Source organism: Chiloscyllium punctatum, chromosome 22 (genome assembly GCF_047496795.1).
Source record: "Chiloscyllium punctatum isolate Juve2018m chromosome 22, sChiPun1.3, whole genome shotgun sequence".
Lineage (NCBI taxonomy): Eukaryota > Metazoa > Chordata > Chondrichthyes > Orectolobiformes > Hemiscylliidae > Chiloscyllium > Chiloscyllium punctatum.
In genome coordinates this window covers 31450655-31470701 of record NC_092760.1, presented here as the reverse complement: position 1 = coordinate 31470701, position 20047 = coordinate 31450655, and the positions used below count along the sequence as shown (strand labels likewise).

The 20047-nt window shown below is 40.9% G+C and overlaps 1 protein-coding gene across 4 annotated transcripts in view; it reads left to right on the top strand.

The window, feature by feature from the left end:
• The window catches only part of LOC140493477 (activating molecule in BECN1-regulated autophagy protein 1-like), a 389583-nt gene that overhangs the window by 12923 nt on the left and 356613 nt on the right, over positions 1–20047 (top strand). The gene's annotated exons all lie outside the window — the stretch shown is intronic.

Below are 20047 nucleotides of genomic sequence, written 5' to 3'. Positions count from 1 at the left end.
GTAGAAACACTACCAGTATGTTACAATAGGCCGTCAATCGTTTTCTGACAATACCAACTAGTTTGTCTCAGCCATCTGCTTGTTGATCATTGTGCTAACAATTTATAAGTGTCCAGGATTTTAGTTGCAGGGTGGAGGCAAGACTTCAGGGGAGAATAAAATGGTAGCTGGTAATTTAGAATCTACATTGCTTAACCAGGAGCAAATGTAAATTAGGTAGCATTGGAGTGATGTTGTGATTGGGGCTAGGTGTGAGTTAGGACAGAGTTACTAGGGTTTTGGGTGACTTCAAGATTATGGAGGTTGGAAAATAAGAGATTGACCAGAAGTACTTTTTAAAACAAGAACCAAGAATGCTGGAGAAACTCAGCAGCATCTATGGAGCGAGGAAGAGTTAACATTTGGTATCCAGTATGGCACTTAACAATCTGACAGGTGCTGCTAGACTTGTTGAGTTTCTCCAGCATTCTGTGTTTGTTGCAGATTTTCAGCATCTGTATTATTTTGCGTTTACCCAGCTACTTTCAGAAAGTCGCAGCTGAGCTGAGGCATTGGAGAAATAATGGGAAAGGCATTTGTAGAATACTAGAAAAGCCGAAACGCAAAAGGAGGCTATTTGGCCTGTCGTGTCCATTGTGGCTTGCTGCAGGAAGCATTTCAACCAGTCTTGCTCCCTGCTTTTTCGCATAAACTTGCAAAAAATTTTCTCTTCAGAAAACTTTGAATGCCTGGATTGCGTCTATCTCCACGACACACTCAGGCAGTGCATTCAGTTTGTCTTTCATATTATTACTTTTGCCAATCACCTAGTATTGGTATCTTCTGGTTCAGGATCCATGAATGTTGTTCACTAGGTAAGAAGCTGAAGCAATCGTGGGAGTGAGAAATACACTCTATCAGATTTAGATATTTTCTTGATTGTTATAATGCAATGTTGCGAACACTTGCCCTCATTGCTCAAACCTTTGAGTAAAGTATTTGGGATGTTATGTTGAGGTTGTACAGGACTTTGGTGAGGCCTCTTGTGGAGTGTTGTGTTCAGTCTGGTTTCTCTGTTACAGGAAGGAGATTATTAAGGTGGAGAGGGTTTAGAAGAGATTTATCAAGATATTTCTGGAAATAGAGGGTTTGAGTTACAAAAAGAGGCTGGATAGGTTGGGACCTTATTCACTGGAGTGTAAGAGGTTGAGAGGTGACCTTGTAGAGGTCTTTAAAATGATAAGGTGTCCTTTCGCTCGGGTTAGGGATTTCAAGACAAGGAGGCAAATTTTTAAGGTGAGAAGAGAAGGATTTTAAAAAATTACAAGGGGCATTTTGTTTTATGCAGCATGATTAGTATGCAGAATGAACTTCCAGAGGAAGTGGTGGATGCAGGTTAAATGTTTAAAAGGCATTGAGATAAGTACATGAATAAGAAATGTTCGGAGGGATGTGGGCCAAACGCAGGCAAGCGGGACTAATTTAGTTTGGGATCATGGTTGGCATGGACTGGTTGGACTGTAGAGGCTGTTTCCATGCTGTATGACTCTGACTCCAAGTATTTGGACTAGTTTGCATTTGAATACTGTCTTCACTGCTGTCACTTAGTCACAGAAATATCCTGACTTTGCTGATAGTGTAGAGAAAAATCAAAATCTGATTCCAAGTATCACCATTGTGTCCAATTATGAGGACTGGGGACAAAATGTTTAATTGTTGTCGAGAGTGCACATGAAAGGATTTTTAGATAATACCAAGTGGAATAGACAAGTTTCATCTGAGTCACCATTTTTAAGTAAACCTCATTGCAAGCAAAGACAAAGCTAAGAATTTATTAACGATAACATCAGGACTAATTATAGGAAGCACTTCTGAACGAAATTATCAATGACTTCCTGAATTATATAGTACAGCCATGTATTGTGTAAATGTTTGAGACAAATGACTTATTTCGTACTTGCATTTGAGACTGGCTTGTACATTTAATATATTTGACACCAAGAATATGCATTCAAGTGCGGCTGAGAGATGAACCAAAATTAATGTCAAAAATTCAGAAGTTTCTATCTTTCAGCTTTATTGGCAACTCTTTTCTGTTGGCTCCTTTTAATCCCCAGCCCCCTTTATAAGCTTAATGTTGTTTTGGAGGGAAATTAAAGGAAAGAGAATGCTGGTTTATTTATCTTCTACGTAAAGTTACTCCTGTTGTAATGCTGCACTGTGCAGAAGAGAAATTAAGGTCTCTCTGTCTGCTGAATTACATCAACCAAACCACCACACTAGTTAAGATGCTATGCTACTGTCTGTGTTTGTCTTCTGTTTGTAAATTGTAAATGGGGAAAAATGAATAATAATTGATGGAGTTAGAAAGTTACAAATAGGAATTCCCAATAAGTTGGAGAATACAAGAGAGGTGTTATTGAGAGAAAGTGTTCAATCATGTCAAAAGCAGTAGACATGAATGCAAAAGAAAACTGGGATATGGTTGCAGAGGATGTCATTTGTCTCTATGAATTATGTCTAAAATTATGTTACAGCTCTAATTTGATAATCTTGCTCTTGATTTGTTCCCCCGTCCAGAAAATTTGAGTAAAACTAATCTACTTGTGCAGTACTAAGAGAGTGCTGTGTTGTTGAAGGTTTTTTTTTTGGCCAATGTTAAATTGGTTGCCTCTTTCCTTTCAAGTGTATATTAAAAAAAGTGTATATTACTTTACTTTATTTTTGAGACTAGTAAGCATGACTTCAACAGTATCCTGATCAATATTTGTCTTTTAAACAACAACTCTCAACACTTTATCTGATCATTATCTTATTGCTGTTTTTGAGACCTCGCTGTTTGCAAAATTGGCTGTTGCATTTCCTCGAACAGTGACTACATTTTAAAAGTACTTAATTGGCTAAACACTTTGTGGTGTCATAAATTGGGAAGGTACTATAGAAATGAAGGTTCAAACTTGGAGTTGTGGGAAAGATGGGCATATATTTAGGCTATGTGTTCCACATATTTGGAGGGGAAAGGTAGTTCGAAGAAGGAGAGCCTCTTGAAAGGATGGTGGTTTGGAAAATCTTTTTTTTGAGAAGAGAAAAACAATTTTGTTTTTGAGGTGACAGTATGTGTATTGAGTGCTGAGTGAGGTGAATAGTTCTGGTAATGGGATAAAAGGCAGGAGTGGATCCCTTGCACAAGACATTCTTAGAGAGAACATGGAAGGTGATGAGCACGGAGCTACAGAAAGAATTGATTTAGGATGGAAGGAAGAAGTAAGTTGGCACGGTGGCTCAGTGGTGAGCACTGCTGCCTCACAGCACCAGTACCCGGGTTCGATTCTGGTGACTGTCTGTGTGGAGTTTGCACATTCTCCCGTGTCTGCGTGGGTTTCCTCTGGGTGCTCTGATTTCTTCCCACAGTCCAAAGATGTGCAGGTTAAGTGGTTTGGCCAAGCTAAATTGCTCATCGTGTCCATGGAGGTGCAGGCTCAATGGATTAACTATAGGAAATGCAGGGTTAAAGGTAAAAGATAGGGAGGTGGATCTGGGTGGGGTGCTCTTTAAAGAGTTAGTGTGGACACGATGGGCCAAATGGCCTGCTTCCAAACTGTAGGGATTCAATGAAGTTAACTTCTGGCTTTTGTGGATAAGATGGATGGGGCGATGTAGCAGATGCATCTGCATGCATGCTTTCAGTCTTCATCTGTCACTCATCTCTGTGGTAATTCATTATCGCTGGTTTCTCCCTCTCCTTTCTCTCCCTCCCAACAGTCTTTTATTCTTTCTGCCTTGTTGTCTGTTCAATTCTGATCCTTCCAAATATCTTTTCCTTTGGCAGGTTTGGGTTTTACAATAACTTTTGATTCTAACCTCTCTCTTTCTTGTCTAAAGATCCTTGAATGCATCATCACCTAGCCCACATTACAAAATTGGATAATTCCGTTATGTTCTCTCTTTCTACTGTGGTACTGTGATGGTCTGAATGTGATTCACAAGTTGTGTGCTTTGTGCCTGACACAAATCTCTCCTTGTTCTCATCAAGGCTTTTAACAGACTTGATCACACTTTCCAACTCTGTTATTTGTTGCATCAAGCTTTCTATTTTTTCGTTTTTACCTGTCCCAGTATAGCCAATATGGGCCAGTTAGCTCAGACGGAAGGTTGGCAGGTTTGTGATGCCAGTGACATGGGTTCAATTCCTGCCTTGTCTGAGATCACCATGCCGGACTGTCCTTCCCAATCTCCCCTCTCATCTGAGGCATGGTGGCCTTCCAGTTAAACCAACAATCAGTTGTCTCTCTAATGAGTGAGTCACCCTGTGGTGTCGCAAGACTACGGTGGCTTTACCTTTACTTCCAACCAGTAAATTTAACAATGCCTTCTTTGCCTTTACCACATATTCAGCTCTGTCTCGAGGAACTAAGTGGCCTATTTCTCTTCTTTCTCTATTCCTTCCTGTACCTCATTTCATGCTACATCTTTGTGGTACCATCCTGATTGTTAGAATCAGGTTGATTAGACCTCTCCACCATATTCTTTGACCACACAACCATCTCCTTTCATGTTACCTGTCTGAATTTCTTTCAACTATAACCTTACTTCAATTAGAAACTGTGTAATGTTCACCATCGAAGATTTACATTTATATTGCATTTTTTGTGACTTTTTAAAAGAGCTCCCTGATCTCCTTTTCATCAATCAGTTAATTTTTTATTCCGGTGACTGTTGTGATTGTAGACAAGGCAGCCACCAGGTTGTGCTTGGAAGCTCCCACATAGAAGACAAATGACCAGATAATGTTTTGGTAATGTTTGAGGGATAAATACTGAAATAGCACCTCAGGAGATTTTTATGCCCCTCCTCTGGAAAAGATTAACATTTTATTCTGAAACTCCCAGTCTCTTGTTACTGTGTCCCTCTGCAATGTCAATTGCTATGGAAAACCCTGGCTTCCTGTTCAAATTAGGACTGAACTTTTACTAACCCTCCATTGTTATTTCTACCTTTCAATTCAGGTATGGTGTCATCCTTCATTCTGTTCCAGTTTCCTCTTCTAATGCTCTCATCTACTCATTTCATTCCCCTAAGACCTTGTTTTTCCTTTAAAAGCTTCTGCTTCTCCACACTCCATAAAACTCCACTACTTTGTAGTAACTGTTGATCATATCTGAGTAATTCTTGCTCTCTATTTCAAATTTTTGCCAGTCAACTCATTGACTCAAAGCTAACATAGTTCGAAGTGCTCCCATTTTATCCAACTTGAATTTAAAGTCCTGCTAATATTCAAATGCCTCTACTCATTAAGTACCATCCTGTCCTCTTTTGGTTCTTTTCTGTTAAAGAGCTCCTCAAATCAAAGTGTGCTGTAGGAAATACAGAAGCTATAGTGCTCATGGGAAGATCCTACAAATAATGAAATGACAATAGCTAGACACACAATTTTTTGTAGCAGTGTTGATTGCAGGATAAGTATTGATCAAGACATTAGGTTACACTTTCTTGTTCTTAAAAACAATACCTTGATATCTTTTACATCCTGCCTAAGAAAACAGATGTAATGTTTAATGTTTGATCTGAAAGATGGACTCAGCTAGGGAATGAAGAGTAAAGAAACCCCCATGAACTAATAAGACAATAATTCTGTAACTTTTTCCTAACCACTGCTTCTTCACAATGCAAGGCAAATTGTTGTTTTTTTTCCTAAACGTTAGCAGATGTTAAGCACTAAAACATTGAATGTCAAAATTAACTAAGATTAAAATAATACTCATTGACTGAGTGGCAATTATTACTTTGTTAGGACCTAAACACAAAAGACATATCCAATACTCAAGGCTACTTAGCAAGACTTCCAATAGTTTTTGTGTTTCATGGGGGGAAATAAGGATCTTTTGTATTACAAATACAAGATAATTTGTGTTTTCAATATTGACTAGGTCCTGGGACTTGGCTGGGCTTGATCAGATTTGATTAATCAATATTTATTTACAAATATATTTGGAGAAAATTACAATCTGATCTCATTGCCTAATATTTCCAGGATTAGTGGCCATAAAACTGTAGTCGACCAAACATTTTTAAACCAGTTCATTCTAAAGCTTTGGAATGAAAATGATGATGAAGAAATAAATCAATACATCTGCCAGTCATTTGTCTGGTTACCACACTTATTAACTTGAGTATTGGCGATGATACAGCTTGTAGCAGATAAGAGAATGAAATTAAGGGTCATGGCTGCAATTGTGTGGTGGAAGGAGGCAATGTTTGTTTTAGGATGGTGGCACTCCAGCATCTGCAGTCCTCACTTTCTCCTTTCAATGATTGATCAAAAGTTAAATTTCTTTCCGATTAAAAGAAGCAAGTGATAGCAATTTCATATTTTCTGAACATTGCAAATAATTTCTTAGTTTATGAATAGTTTTTGGATGTAACTTTATTTTAGATTACAGATCCATCAGACAGGTTCACATTCTTTAAAACTTGTGGCTTATGATTTCATTCATGGCTAGAGTTACAATGCTAGTAAAGAATGATACGTTAATGTCGCACTTCTGAACCCTTCCTGTTCATCTACCCATCCAAATGCCTTTTAAATGTTATAATTGTACTTGCCTCTACTTCCTCTGGCAGCTCATTCCACACATGCATCACCCAGTGTATGGAAAAGTTGTCCCTTCGGTCCCTTTAAATCTTTCCCCTCTCACCCTAAACCTATGCCCTCCAGTTCTGGACTCTTTTTATTTCCCCCTCCACCCCCTTTGGAAAATACCTTGTCTATTTATACTATCCACAATCCTCGTGATTTTATAAACCTCTATAATGAGACTCCTCAACCTCTGCTCCAGGGAAAACCGCTCCAGCCTCTCCCTATAGCTTAAATCCTCTAACCCTGGCAACATCCTTGTAAATCTTTTCTGAACACTTTCAAGTTTCACAACATCCTTCCTATAGCAGGGAGATCAAAATTGCACACAATATTCCAAAAGTGGCCCGACCAATCTCCTGGAAGAGCATAGCAGTTCAGGGAGCATCCGAGGAGCAGTAAAATCGACGTTTCGGGCAAAAGCCCTTCATCAGTAATATAGGCAGAGAGCCTGAAGGTTGGAGGGATAAGTGAGAGGAGGGTGGGGGTGAGGAGAAGGTAGTGTAGAGTACAATAGGTGAGTGGGGGAGGGGATGAAGGTGATAGGTTGGAGGGGGGAGGGTGGAGTGGATAGGTGGAAAAGAAGATAGGCAGGTAGGACAATCAGGACTGGCATCAATGTGGACTTCAACAGTTTCCTCATTTTCCCCTTCCGAGGACATGGAGGTCCTGGGCCTCCTTCACCGCTGCTCCCTCACCACAAGACGCCTGGAGGAAGAATGCCTCAGAACACTTCAACCCCAGGGCATCAATGTGGACTTCAACAGTTTCCTCATTTCCCCTCACCCCCACACCCCCACCTCACCCCAGTTCCAAACTTCCAGCTCAGCACTGTCCCCATGATTTGTCCTGACTTGTCCTACCTGCCTATCTTCTTTTCCACCTATCCACTCCACCCTCCTCTTCCCCCCCCCCCCCCCCCCCCGACCTATCAACTTCGTCCCCTCCCCCATTCACCTCTTGTACTCTAACACTACTTTATCCCCACCCCCACCCTCCTCTCACTTATCTCTCCACGCTTCAGGTTCTCTGCCTGTATTCCTGATGAAGGGCTTTTGCCAGAAACGTCGATTTTACTGCTCCTCGGATGCTGCCTGAACTGCTGTGCTCTTTCAGCACCACTAATCCAGAATCTGGTTTCCAGCATCTGCAGTCATTGTTTTTACCCAACCAATCTTCTGTACAGGTGCAACATGACCTCCTAACTCCTATTCTTAATACTCTGCCCGATAAAGGAAAGCATACCAAATGCTGCCTTCACTATCCTATCCAGTTTCGAGGAACTATGAACCTGAACTCTAAGGAGTCTGTTCAGCAACATTCCCCAGGACTTTACCATTAAGTCCTGTCCTGATTTGCCTTTCTAAAATGCAGCACCTCAAATTTATCTAAATTAAACTCCATCTGCCTCTTTTCAGCACATTGGCCCATCTGATTAAGATCCCATTGTACCCTGAGGTAACCTTCACTGTCCACTACACCTTCAATTTTGGTGTCATCTGCAAATCTAATAACTCTATCTCCTATGTTCATGTCTAAATCATTTATATAAATGACGAAAAGTATTGGACCCAGCACTGATCCTTGTGGCACACCACTGGTCACAGGCCTTCAGTCTGAAAAGCAACCTTCTGTCTTCTACCTTAGAGCAAGTCTATATCTAAATGGCTAGTTCTCCCTGTATTCCATGATCTAACCTTGCTAGCCAGTCTTCCATGAGGAACATTGTAGAATGCCTTATTGAAGTTCATTTAGATCACGTCCACTGCTAAGTGTTGGCAAATGGGACATAATTAATTTAGGATGTTTGGTCAGCATGGACGAATTGGACCAAAAGATCTATTTCTGTACTGTACATTTCTATGACCTTGTTACAAGGGTCTAAATGGATCAAATAGTTAAATCATGTTACATTCACTACCTTTTGTGTTCTGTCTGCCAGCATGTTTCACTTGATCCTGTGTGATCAAATAAATGTGTGGAAAATATGCTCCTTTAAGTTTGCAAGGCCATTTGCTGCTGATGTAATTTAAGCTATGACATTGAATAGCTGGAGCAGTACTTTATTATGTTATTTCATTGCAGTCTGTCTGAGTAAAGTGTGTGCAAGTATAACTGATATTCTGTGCTGTATTTATGTTAATTGATTAAAATAAAATCATACTATTTCCAAGTTGGGTTCAATTATTCAATTGCTTAAAGATGACATAGCGAAATGTGAAAAATTGATGTATATTATTGTTCCACTGTATCCCGTTGTAGAATCCAAAAGAAATTAGTGGTGGAAATGTTACAGATAATTTAATTTATGTATTGAATGACTGGGAGTAATAGGAAGGGAAAGAAATCGGGAATATTAAATTGGTGAACACATGACAAACAGGATTTAAAGTGAAAGAAAGTAGTGAAAAGAGAAATCGAGGTGTTGCTGTGGAAATGGAGGTGGGAATCTTAAATGTCGATCTGAGCATGACAAAGTAAGTAGGAAGTTCATTCCAGAGGCACAGATTTTAATATAATCTGAAGGAGAAAGTATTCAGCTTTAAAACTAAAATACCAGCAATCTGTGGATTATAATAATTCTGGCTACTTGCGTGTCAGTGATTTCCTTCATGCCATTGTGAAGAGCCATTATGCACTAAGCTCTGGAAATCCTCCTTCAATCCTGTTCACCCTTCTCTCTCCTTGAGGTGACTCATTAAAATATACTTCATTAACCAAGCTTTTGATCTTTTATCCTGTCGCCTTTATTTCTGACAATTTTCATATCTGATTGCATATCTATGGTACAGTGCAAGTGCCAGTTAAATTGTGAAGAGGATTCAGGGATTCCACCTTAAGGTGTCAGAAGATTTTCTTTTCAGTATTAAAGAAATTGACCTCATTGGCACAGAATTAGCAACTAAAAATCCTGTGTTATGGACCAGATCAAACTCCCTCAAAATATATTAAGATGATGGACAAACCCTAACTTTCTCTGATTTTAAAGGTAAGTGTAAGGTGTTGCGTTCCAGATGCAATTTGATTGGTAAAACTACCAGGCCTGAAACAAAACATACTTTACTCATAATTAAAATACAGACAAAATAAAAATAAAGAAAAGAATTGGCTTAATTGTAACTCTATCAAAATGCTTAAAATAACATATATTAACTATTACAAATAAACTATTCCAACATAGTAACATTGAATTGAATTTATTGTCACGTGTACCGAGGCACAGTGAAAAGCTTTGTCTTGTGAGCAATGCAGGCAGATGACATGGCTAAATAGCATAGATAAATAAATAATAGGTAAATTGTCAAAACAAAGACACCGGTACAGATGAATGCTAATAATTTGTTAGTCCATTCTAACAGCAGTAGGGTAGAAACTGTTTCAAAACCAACTGGTGCATGTGTTCAGGCTTCTGTATCTTCTCCCTGATGGTAGAGGAAGTAGAAAAGCATTGCCAGGGTGGGATGGATCTTTCAGAATGCTCGCAGCCTTTCCTTGATAGTGGGCCTGTTAGATGGACTCTATAGTTGGGAGGTTGGCCTTTGTGATTTTCTGGTCCGAGTTCACCACTTTTTGTAACCGTCTCCGATCTCGAATGGTACAGTTGCCATACCAGGTAGTGATACATCCTAACAGAATGCTCTTGATGGTGCACCTATAAAAGTTGGCAAGGGTATTTGCAGTCATGCCAAATTTTCTCAGCTACCTGAGGAAGAAGAGACGTTGTTGGGCCTTTGTAACCAGTGCGTCCACATGAAGAGTCCAAGAAAGCTTGTTGTGGATGACCACTCCCAGGAGCTTGACACAGGTCTTTCACGTCCCATCGGTAGTCTGTTTTGTCGCTATCTGAGATTCGACCAACTTTGGTGTCATCAGCGAATTTGTAAATGGCATTAGTCTGTTATTTGGTGACGCTGTCATGGGTATACAGTGAGTACAGTAGGGAACTGATTTACACATCCCTTGGGGGGGGGGGGGGGTGGTGTGCTCCAGTGTTGAGTGTTAGTGAGGATGAAATCTTGTCCCCAGTCTTCAGTGATAGTGGCCTGTGGGTCAGGAAGCTGAGGATCCAGATGCAGACAGTGGGGCTTCGTCCAAGATCACTAAGTTCAGTAAACAGTCTCGAGGGGATGAAAGTGTTGAAGGCTGAACTGTAGTCAGTGAGTAGGATTCTTACGTAGCTGTTCTTGGTGTCATTCCATAAACGCACCCTTGGCAAAGGCAAATTCAGTAAGATAGATTCTCTCCCGTGCAATTCCAGCAGTAGGAAGAGAGCCCCAGCTTTTAGCTGCAACAGAGAGGCAAAATAGCTTTCACATCCAGCTTCAAGATCTCAGCAACTGCAGAAAGCTAAGGCTAAAAGTCCTGGTTCTGTGGGAACTTGACCCTACCCATTCAGACTGCTTCTGTTGTTGTGACTTGGGAAAAAAAAACCCAAATCCTCAAAATTATAATATTTTGAGGTCTGAAGCCTGAACACATGCACCAGCTGCTTTTGAAACAGTTTCCACCCTACTGCTGTTAGAATACTGAATGGACTAACAAATTATTAGCATTCATCTGTACCTGTGTATTTGTTTTGACAGTTTACCTATTATTTAATCTTGAGCAGATTTTTGGGGTGTCTCAGTGGTTAGCACTGCTACCTCAGAGGACCAGGGATTCAGGTTCAATTCTACCCTCAGGTGACTGTGTGGAGTTTGCACATTCTCTCCGTGTCTGAGTGGGTTTCCTCAGAGTGCTTCGGTTTCCTCTCACAGTCCATAGATGTGCAGGTTAGGTGGATTGGTCATGCTAAATTGCCCATAGTGTCTAGGGATGTGCAGGCTAGGTGGGTTACCCATGGCAATTGCCGGGTTTACAGGGATAGTGTGGGTCTGGGTGGGATGCTCTGTGGAGCGTCAGTGTGAACCCAGTGGGCTAAATGGTCTGCTTCCGCACTTTTAGGTTTCTGTGATTCTATGACTGCTCGACATCTCTGTCTCAACCTTTCTTCATTTCAAAAGGAAGGATGAAATACACCTCTTTCAGCCATAGTATTGTCACAGCTGATAGGAGGTTCTGCTGGAGCCGTGCAGATCACTAATTTTCCTGTTGAATGGAAATTTAAGAGCAACTTTCCTCTAGGTTAAAGACCATTTTGCTTTAGAATTTGAATTGACAAATTGATGAGTGTGTTATCCTTCAGGCATGACGTTAAACATATTCAAGTCTATATTAATATTATTCGAAGCATAAAGTTCCTCTTTATCCTGCCAGCGTTTGTCCCTTACCCAATGCCACACAGATGTGTCATTTATCTCTTTGCTGCTTGCTGGACTTGGGTTTATCTGCTGTGTTGTCTGCACAACAGTTACTGCGTCTATAAGTAAATCATTCAGTGAAACGGTTTGAATCATTACATGACTTTAACAAGGTGCTTATTGTGTGTTTTAGTTTGCCAAAAATATTATCTAAGGTTCAGAATGTGTAATTTGCTCCTAAAAGTAGACAGTGCGGCTTTCTTTCATGAGAAAATGACTAACATTGCACTTTTAAATCAGTAGTAGCAGAAAATTTAGTGGTGAAAGTATGTACCTTAACACTTCTGGATTATCAAACATGGGCTAAATTCATGCTAAAAGAGATGAAGTTTGATTTTGTCCAAAGTGTTTATTCCACAGTTAAGGAAAACCTGTGGTGACCTGTGATGTCAGAATAGTTTAGTTAAACTGGTACAAATTATGTTTGTACAATGGTGCAAAATTGGCTTTAGCCTTCTGTTATACCTTTTTGAGCCTACAAACAACTGTACCAGAATATGACCTGTTGAGATTTACCGATATTAACATGATTTCTGGCTTAGTAAATTGGGTCGTTTTCTTTCCACTTTTATAGCATTTTTGAACTGAGATTATTTTGTTTTTTAACATGTTTATAGCTCAGTACAAGTGGAAGAAATTTTAGTATCAAGTTCCTTGAGATGATAACTGGATTTGATTATGTACTTCATGTATTTTTGCAGTAATGCTTGTCTGCAGCAAGTGTAACTAAAGGATCAAGTCACCTAATTAAACACTGTAGAATTAAACTTTTTTTAAACTTTGCCCAATTTCAGGATGTTCCAGCATTCCACTACCAATTCTATTTGTTTTGAACCGCAATCATTGATTATCATAGTACATATTTATGAACTTTGACATAAAAGCTGAAATGTTGTCACGCTGTGGTAGAATTACTAATTCCGACACACATTTGTCAAGATTGTTGTGCTGTGACCATTCGTGTCTTAGGAGAAAATATCCAATGTTGAGAAATGATTAATGCCATATATCCAACCCTGAGGCCTACCCAAGCAAATAAATGATTGGCCTTCTTATGCAGCTTTACCTATCGATGTCTTTCAGCATGATTACATTTTTAGATTAGATTAGATTAGATTACTTACAGTGTGGAAACAGGCCCTTCGGCCCAACAAGTCCACACCGCCCCGCCGAATTTTGATGCAGTATTTAAAATAAAGTTGATGTTGTGTTCATCAACTTGAGGAATGTTATTTTCTCATTTTGCTCCCACATTGTTATGCCTCTTTCTCAGGCTTGACTTTGGCTATGGTCAATTCCATAGGTTAAGATGCTAGCTTATACAAAGTATGATAGGCTACTGTATTTGATCATGGAGAAGATAATGTGAACCTGGTTGTTAAGCCACCTACAGTCAACACTCAAGACTTTCAGCTGCGATCATTACTTCATGGTCATATTTGGGAAATTTTATTGCAGGAGAAGGAAAACCAAAATCAAACTGTCAGTGGCAATTTATATTACCCACACTTTGGCTGCATTCTTAGCAGAGATTAGTGAACCTAAGTTGGTTGGAGATTTATTTTAAATATGGTTTTCATGGTCTTGGAGCAATAAGATATTTTATTAATTTTGTCAGGAATTATCTAAATAGTAATGGTTATCTGAAATTATAGTCATAGAGATGTACAGCACGGAAACAGACTCTTCAGTCCAACTCGTCCATGCTGATCAGATATCCCAACCCAATCTAGTCCCACCTGCCACCACATGGCCCATATCCCTCCAAACGCTTCCTATTCATATACCCATTCAGATGCCTTTTAAATGTTGCAATAGTACAAGCCTCTACCACTTCCTCTGGCAGGTCATTCCATACATGTACCACCCCCAGCGTGAAAACGTTGCCCCTTAGGTCTCTTTTATATCTTTCCCCTCTCACCCTAAATCTATGCTGTCTAGTTCTGGACTCCCCCATTCCAGGGCAAATATCTTGTCTATTTATCCTATGTATGCCCCTCATGATTTTCTAAACTTCTATAAGGTCACCCCCAGTCTCCGACGCTCCCGGGGAAACAACCCTAGCCGATTCAACCTCTCCCTATAGCTCAAATCCTCCAACCTTGGCAAAATCCTTGTAAATCTTTTCTGAACCCTTGCAAGTTTCGCAACATCTTTCTGATAGGTAGATCAGAAATGCGTGCACTATTCCAACAGTGGCCTAACTAATGTCCTGTACAGCCGCAACATGACTTCCCAACTCCTGCACTCAGCACTCTGACCAATAAAGGAAAGAATACCAAACGCTGCCTTCACTATCCTATCTACCTGTGACTCCACTTTCAAGGAACTATGCACTTGCACTCCAAGGTCTTTGTTCAGCAGCACTCCCTAGGACCTTGCCATTAAATGTGTAAGTCCTGCTAAGATTTGCTTTCCCAAAATGCAGCAGCTCACATTTATCTGCATTAAACTCCATCTGCCACTTCTCAGCCCAATGGCCCATCTGGTCAAGATCCCATTGTAATCTGAGGTAACCTTCTTTGCTGTTCACTACACCTCCAATTTTGGTATCATCTGTAAACTTTGTAACTATACCTCTTATGCTCACATCCAAATTATTTATATAAATGATGAAAAGTAGTGGACACAGCACAGATCCTTGTGGCACTCCACTGGTCACAGGCCTCCAGTCTGAAAAACAACCCTCCACCACCACCCTCTGTCTTCTACCTTTGAGCCAGTTCTGTATCCAAATGGCAGGTTCTCCCTGTATTCCATGAGATCTAACCTTGCTAACCAGTCTCCCATGGGGAACCTTGTCGAATGCCTTACTGAAGTCCATATAGACACAACCACCATTCTGCCCTCATCAATCCTGTTTGTTGTTACTTCAAAAAAAACTCAATCAAATTTGTTAGACATGATTTCTCCTGCACAAAGCCACGTTGACTATCCCTAATCAGTCCTTGCCTTTACAAATACATGTACATCCTGTCCCTCAGAATTCCCCCCAACAACTTGCCCACCACTGATGTCAGGCTCACTGGTCTATAGTTCCCTGGCTTGTCTTTACTGCCCTTCTTAAACAGTGGCACCACATTAGCCAATCTCCAGTCTTCCGGCACCTCACCTGTGACTATTGATGATACAAATATCTCAGCAAGAGGCCCAGCAATCACTTCCCTAGCTTCCCACATAGTTCTAGGGTACACTTGATCAGGCCCTGGGAATTTATCCACTTTTATGTGTTTCAAGATATTCAGCACTTCCTCCTCTGTAATCTGGACATTTTTCAAGATGTCACCATCTATTTCCTTACATGCTATATCTTCTATCTCCTTTTTCCACAGTAAATACCGATACAAAATACTTGTTTAGTATCTCCCCCATCTCCTGCGGCTCCACACAATGGTCGACTTGCTGATCTTTGAGGGGCTCTATTCTCTCCCTAGTTACCCTTTTATCCTTAATGTATTTCTAAACATTTTTTAGATTTTCCTTAATTCTATTTGCCAAAGCTATCTCATGTCCCCTTTTTGATCCTCCTAACTTCCCTCTTAAGTATACTCCTACAAAGTTTATACTCTTCTAAGGATTGAATCGATCTATCTCCTGCTCCTTGGATGCTGCCTGACCGGCAGTGCTTTCCCTGCACCACAATTTTTGACTCTGATCTCCAGCATCTGCCGTCCCCACTTTCTTCTAGCTGATTTTCTTCGTATTCATGTAGTCATCCAGATGCCTTGTAAATGTTGTAATTGTACAGCCTCCACCACTTCCTCTAGCAGTTCATTCCATACATGCACCATCCTCTGTGTGGAAAAAGTTGCCCCATAGGTCCCTGTTAAATCTTTCCCTCTCACCCTAAACCTATGCCCTGTAGTTTTGGGCTATCTCCCTCCCCCACCCCCCCAGGGAAAATACCTTGGCTATTCACCCTATCCATGCCCCTCATGATTTCATAAACCTCTGTGAGGTCATCCCTCAGCCTCTGACACTCCAGGGAAAATATCCCCAGCCTATTCAGCCTCTGCCTGTAGCTCAAACCCTCCAACCTTGCCAACATCCTTGTAAATCTTTTCTGAACCCTTCCAAGATCACAACATCTTTCCTGTAGCAGGGAGACCAGAATTGCACACAGTATTCCAACAGTGACCTAACCAATGTCCTGTATAGCTGCAGCATGACCTCCCAACTGCTATACTCAATGCACTGATCTTATGAAAGGATTTTATAATGTGTTTTTATTATATGTTGTGTTGGAAACAGCACATTAGGGATTAGTACCCAGTCTTCACACCTGTACCTTTTGGTAGAAAAATTCTGTTGAGTCCAGACAGGATGGCTGGAGGGTTTCTATGAGGTGCAAGATTATAAAGCAACCCTGCTGTGTTAGTTGTCCATTTCACCATGCAATCACATTCAATTGCAAATACTGAAGAAAGTGAGGAGTTAAAGGAGAAGTTCTCTTGACCAGTGTCTAAAGCCCACAACAGTCAGCAGGAATTGTTCTGAAATACAGCAGATCAGATAAACTGCAACAAGTTTAACATTTTAAAGACGTCTAGAGCTGTCTTCATGTGGAATGTTGAAGAATAGATATTTCAGTGGTAAGCGATTTGCTGGTCATTGATATTTCCTAATGAAATTCACCTGTTTGTTGGCTCAGATCCCGAGTGTTCTCTTTTAAAATCACATTTGGATGTACTTTCTGAAGAAACAAAAACCATGGTAGCACACTCCGGGTGCTGGTGCACTGAGTAAACATTTTCTGTTCTGATCTCTGAATTTTTGTTCCTGGAAAATACCTAGGTGAAAGTGAGGACTTTAGATGCTGGAGATGAGAGCCAAGAGTGTGGTGCTGGAAAAGCACAGCTGGTCAGGCAGCATCCGAAGAGCAGGAAAATCGACGTTTTGGGCAAAAGCCCTTCATCAAGAATGAGGCTGGGAGCCTCTGGGTGGGGAGATAAATGAGAGGGATGCTGTCAGTCGTGCAGTTTTGCATCCTGGAAGCTACATATAATTAGTGCACAGGGCACGATTCTTCGCAGGCATTGAAATAACTGTTCACATGGTGTGCCTATTAGATAGTAGCTGACAGCCATCCTTTGGTTTATTTCTCAGTGCAATAACACTGGAGTCAATCTGCCTGCTGTAAAATGCTAGCAAACCTTAAACTTGAATGGTCAGTTGTCATATAACTGGTGCATTCTCTGTGACAATGACCAAACAATCAGACCTTTCCTGATGAAGGGCTTTTGCCCGAAACGTTGGTCTTCCTGCTCCTTGAGTGATGCCAGACCTGCTGTGATTTTCCAGCGCCCCACACTCTACTCTAATCTCCAGCACCTGCAGTCCTCCCTTTTGCCTCACAACCAGAGTCCGCTTGTCAACAATATAAATGTTTTCCCTTTCCATTGGTATTCTTGCAAACGGTCCTGATATTTGCAAGATGAAAAGCTTTGAAAGTTTGTATTTTTTTCAGCAGTAATCAAGTTCTGCAATACTGCCTGATTAACTCTGAATTTCAGTAACCAGCTTGGATGGTGGCAGGAAAGGGAGCACTTCAAATCAGTGAGGTTAAGCATCACTTAAGTGGTTCAGATTTGTAACCCCTGAAATGTGTTGTTCCTTGGATGCCATATCCCTCTGAACCCTTCCTATTCATATACTCAGCCTTTTAAATGTTGTAATTGTACCAGGCTCCACCACTTCCTCTGGCAGCTCATTCCTTACAAACACCATCCTCTGTGTGAAAAAGTTGCCTTTTAGGTCTTTTTTAAACCTTTTCCCCTCTCCCCCTAAACCTATGCCCTATAGTTCTGGACTCCCTCACCCCAGGAAATTAGACCCTGTCTATTTTCCATATCTAAACTCCTTGTGATTTTATAAACCTCTATAAGATCACCCCTCAGCCTCTGATGTTCCAGAGAAAACAGTCCCAGCCTGTACAACCTCTCTGTAGCTCAAACCCTCCAACCCTGACAACATTTCTGAACTCTTTCAAGTTTCAAATCATCCTTTCTGTAGGAGGGAGACCAGAATTGTGCACAGTATTCCAAAAGTGGCCTAACAGTCAATGGGAATTAGAGGAACAAGTATGCAGGGGATTGGGAAGATTTGCAGGAGCAATGGGGTTGTTAGAGCAGGGGATTTTAATTTTCCTAATGTCGACTGGGGCTGCCATTGTGTTAAGAGCTTAGATGGTGTAGAATTTGTTAAGTGCATGCAGGAAATGTTCCTCAAGCAGAATATAGAGGATCCTACTCAGGAAGAGGCAAAGCCCGACCTACTCTTGGAAATTAGTGCAGGACAGGTGATTGAGATGACAGTGGGGGAGCATTTTGGGACCAGTGACCATAGTTCTATTAATTTTTATAAAGTTATGGAGAGGGACAAAACTGGTCCACAGGTGCAAGTTCTAAACTGGGGCAAGGTGAATTTTGATGGAGTTAGGCAGGAGCTTTCAGGAGTTGATTGGAGTAGTTTGGCTGCAGGCAAAGAGAACTCGAGCAAGAGGGATGTCTTTAAAAGTGAGATAGCTAGAGTTCAAGGTCTGTATGTTCCTGTGAGGGTGAAGGGTAAGATTGGCAGGAATAGGGACCCCTGGATGACAAGAGATATTGAGGCTTTGACCAAAAGAAAGAGGAGGCATGGCTCAGGTACAAGTAGCTAGGATCAAGGAAATCCCTTGTGATACATAGGGGATGCAGAAGTTTACTGAAGAAGGAAATCAGGAGAGAGAAAAGGGGGCATAAGATAGCCTTGATATTTTTGCATCATTGTTAGCCATGCGTAAGATCCTGGAAGGGTGCAAATGTGCTTTTATTCAAGAAGGCCTGCAAAAACAAAATCTGGGAATGATAGACCAGTAAGCCTAATATCTGTGGGAGGTAAATTACTTGAGAAGATTGAGAGATAAAATATACATGCATTTGGAAAGACAGGGTTGCTTAGGAGTAGTCAGCATGGCTTTGTGTGTGTGGGAGATCATGCCTCACAAATTTGTTCGAGTTCTTTGATGAAAGGACCAGGAAGGTTGACAAGGGCAGGGTTGTAGATGTAGTCTGTATGGATTTTGTTAAGGCATTGTTAAGGTTCCACATGGTAGGCTGCTGTGGTAGATTAGATGACATAGATTCTAGGGGGAGCTGTCAGATTGGGTACACCATTGGCTTGATGGTAGGAAGGAGAGGGTAATAGTGGAAGGATGTTTGTTGGACTGGAAGCCTGTGACTAGTGGAGTGCTCACGGGTTGGTGCTGGGCCCATTACTGTTTGTTATCTATATTAATGATTTCGATGAGAAAGGACAAGCATGATTAGTAAGTTTGCAGATGACACTAAAATAGGCGGTAACGTGGATAGTGAGGAAGATTATCAGAAATTGCAGCAGAACCTTGATCAGCTGGGGAAGTGGGCCGAGAAATGGCAAATTGTATTTAATATGGATAAGTGTGAGGTCTTGCATTTTGGCAAGTCAAATCAAGGTAGGGGTTTCATGGTGAATGGTAGGGCCTTAAGGAGTGTAGTGGAACAGAGGGACCTTGGAGTTCAGGTGCAAAGCTCTCTGAAAGTGGAGTCACAGACAGGACAGTGAAGAAGGCTTTTGGCACACTGGCCTTCATCAGTCAGAGAATTGAGTACAGAAGTTGAAAAGTTATTTTGAAGTTACACAGAATGTTGGTGAGGCCGCACTTGGAGTATTGTGTTCAGGTTTGGTCACCTTGCTGGAGGAAGAATGTTACTAAACCGAAAAGAGTGCAAAAGAAATTTACAAGGATATTGCCAGGACACGAGGGTCTGGGTTATAGGGAGAAGTTGGACAAACTAGGAGTTTTTGCTATGGAGTGTAGGAGACTGAGCTGGGATTTTATAGAGGTGTATAAGATCATGAGAGGCATGGATAAAGTGAATACACTCTGTCTTTTTCCCAGGGTTGGGGAATCAAGGACAAGATGGCATCAGTTTAAGGTTAGAGGGGAAAGAATAAAAGGGATCCTGAGGGTCAATATTTTTACATAGAGGGTGGTGCGCATGTGGAATGAGCTGTCAGTGGAAGTGGTTGAGACGGGTGCATTAACAACATTTAAAAGGCATTTGGACAAATACATACATAGGAAAGGTTTAGAACAATATGGGCCAAGTTCAAG